Raw genomic sequence first — 3,040 nt, 5'->3', positions numbered from 1 at the left:
CAGTGTCTTCTTACAAGGATGTAGAAGAAGACGGGAATGAAATACCAGCACTCTGTTATCTGTAAAATTGCGTTAGAAGTATGAGGTGAGGAAGTATATACGATGAGTAACGCATGGTTGATAGTTAACAGTGGCGATCAGTCGGACCAAAGCCCAACACAGCTATCATCTCGGTACCTGCTCCTGTCCGATATACAGCAGCAAGCCGCTTGGGGTGCGTCGAGGGGAGTGGGGCGAGAGTCCGGGCTGCAATATTAGTCTCGGATGCCTTGCTCGGAGATATACCTGCGACGTTTTTTCTCACTGCTTTCAAGTTTTTCAAAATGGAAGAATGTGTCCGATGCGTACATTATAATGTGCTTTAGACTTCCATCATTCTCAATTGAGGTTTGGCTTCACAGATAGCTTTCGTAGCCCTCCGTATACGCCACTGGTACGACTTTTCTTTCTAATTGCTTTGAAGTTTGGTGAATGGAACAACGTATCAGATGCTTTTACAGTAGCGGCGATTGGGAATTAGAAGTAAGGGGGGGGGGGAGGGTCATGAAAATATACAGACAACAGAAAGTAGCCGGGTTGAGGGATATAGCGGGCGGAGGGCGGGTTACACACATCAAAACTGAACAAAAAGCTACAAAATGGGAAGTTTTTGATGTTCTTTGAGCGAATTTTGACTGAGAGGTAGAGGTTGACAGTTTAAGTTTTTTTTTTTTTTTTTGCTTTACGTCGCACCGACACAGATAGGTCTTATGGCGACGATGGGACAGGGAAGGGCTAGGAGTGGGAAGGAAGCGGCCGTGGCCTTAATTAAGGTACAGCCCTAGCATTTGCCTGGTGTGAAAATGGGGAAACCACGGAAAACCATCTTCAGTGCTGCCGACAGTGGGGTTCGAACCTACTATCTCCCGAATACTGGATACTGGCCGCACTTAAACGACTGCAGCTATCGAGCTCGGTAGTTTAAGTTTACTAACTTAAGTGCGGCAATAATAGTTTTTTGAGATTTTGATTCAATTCTATACAACAAAACTTTCGCCAAAGAAACAATATTACACACGTATAACAATTAAATAGAAGTACGGCGTGAAAATTCGAAAATCATTTAGTTTTGACTACACTCTAAGAAACAAACAAACACTATTAAAGAGACTGCCAGACTGACGAATGCACACGGCAAGCAGGTAAATCATACCTCAGTGTCCACGGCCTTGGTCATCATCATCATCATCTGTTTACCCTCCAGGTTCGGTTCTTCCCTCGGACGTAGCGAGGGATCCCTCAAGGGCAGTGTCCTGGAGCTTCAGACTCTTGGTCGGGATATAAAACTGGGGAGTATGACCAGTACCTCGCCCAGGCGGCCTCACCTGCTATGCTGAACAGGGGCCTTGTGGAGGAATGGGAAGATTGGAAGGGATAGGCAAGGAAGAGGGAAGGAAGCGGCCGTGGCCTTAAGTTAGGTACCATCCCGGCATTCGCCTGGAGGAGAAGTGGGAAACCACGGAAAACAACTTCCAGGATGGCTGAGGTGGGAATCGAACCCACCTCTACTCAGTTGACCTCCCGAGGCTGAGTGGACCCCGTTCCAGCCCTCGTACCACTTTTCAAATTTCGTGGCAGAGCCGGGAATCGAACCCGGACCTCCGGGGGTGGCAGCTAATCACGCTAACCACTACACCACAGAGGTCCACGACCTTGGTTAAAAAAAAAAAAATATATATATATATACCCCTGTTACCCTTCCTCATAGCATTTGCGAAGTCTCCACTACTTGCTGTGGCGCTATACAAATCGGTTAGCCGCGACGAACGACATTTTGTGCTTATTTTCGATAGTAATTTTGTTAATAATTACAAATTTGCACATTAAAAAAAAAATTCCTAGTTTTAGCCGGCTAAAATGGAATTAAAATGTAATGTTTTCTGTACAAAGTCCCCACCCTTAATCGCCGCTACTGTGCTTTAGATTTCCATCGTTCTCATTTGAGGTTTGGGCTTCACCGATAGCCGTGGTGGCCCTCAGTATACGCCACTGGTTGGTATCAATTTTCGCTGCTGTCATTATTTTTGCAAGCTCGTATGTGATGTGCATGGCCGCGGTGTTACGAGAGGCGACGGAGGGGCAAGCATTGTTTACAGCTGTGCTGTTTCACACTCAACTAACTACTGCTAGATGCAACCACATGGGAATTCATTGGGTACAAATAGTTAAAACAAACAACTTCGACTGATTCTATAAAGCCGTATTGAAATGAGCTGACAATGCCCGTGCAAAGTGGCATTACGCCATATAACAGACCCATATTGATTATACTTTTTTTTTTTTAATGAGGAGACTGCGGTGCGAACAGGCCCAAGCCCGCCTGCAGGCTCGTCTTACATTGCGCAAATTCAACCAAACATTCAATACAAAAGATGTAAGTGTGCGCATTTTTATTGCGTTTTCCTGGAATGACGTCTTCTGCCATCTAACAGCAAACATACTCACGAAACCTAATGTTATGTTTTCCCACTAGAGTGAGTTACTGTAGGAAGCAGTTGCCCTGATCCTAGCGAATATTGCATGTACCATATGTGTTTTAAGTCTTATAATACTTATACGACAACACATTTACACGTTTCCGTGGTGTAGTGGTTATCACATCCGCCTAACACGCGGAAGGTCCCCGGTTCGATCCCGGGCGGAAACATTTTTTTTTTTTTTTTTACCCTTTGGAATATATTGCAGTTATTTTGTAAATACGTTCCTGCTTAGGAAAATAGTCGATCAAATAATTCTAATAACATTTCAAGTCGGCTAGGATAGCACCCGATTTCCTCCTTAATCATCATCATCATCATCATCTGTTTACCCTCCAGGTTCGGTTTTTCCCTCGGACTTAGCGAGGGATCCCACCTCTACCACCTCAAGGGCAGTGTCCTGGAGCTTCAGACTCTTGGTCGGGGGATACAACTGGGGAGTATGACCAGTACCTCGCCCAGGCGGCCTCACCTGCTATGCTGAACAGGGGCCATGTGGAGGGATGGGAAGATTGGAAGGGATA

At 45.5% G+C, this 3,040-nt stretch overlaps 1 non-coding gene across 1 annotated transcript; it reads left to right on the top strand.

Moving 5' to 3' along the window:
• The first annotated feature begins 2,613 nt into the window (after positions 1-2,613).
• Positions 2,614-2,686, top strand: TRNAV-AAC (transfer RNA valine (anticodon AAC)). The gene has a single exon. It is a non-coding gene; the product is annotated as a tRNA-Val (tRNA).
• The last annotated feature ends 354 nt before the right edge of the window (positions 2,687-3,040 follow it).

Source organism: Anabrus simplex, chromosome 3 (assembly GCF_040414725.1).
Source record: "Anabrus simplex isolate iqAnaSimp1 chromosome 3, ASM4041472v1, whole genome shotgun sequence".
NCBI classification, from domain to species: Eukaryota; Metazoa; Arthropoda; class Insecta; order Orthoptera; family Tettigoniidae; genus Anabrus; species Anabrus simplex.
The sequence above is the reverse complement of the archived record's forward strand: the minus strand, read 5'-3'. Positions and strand labels throughout refer to the sequence as shown.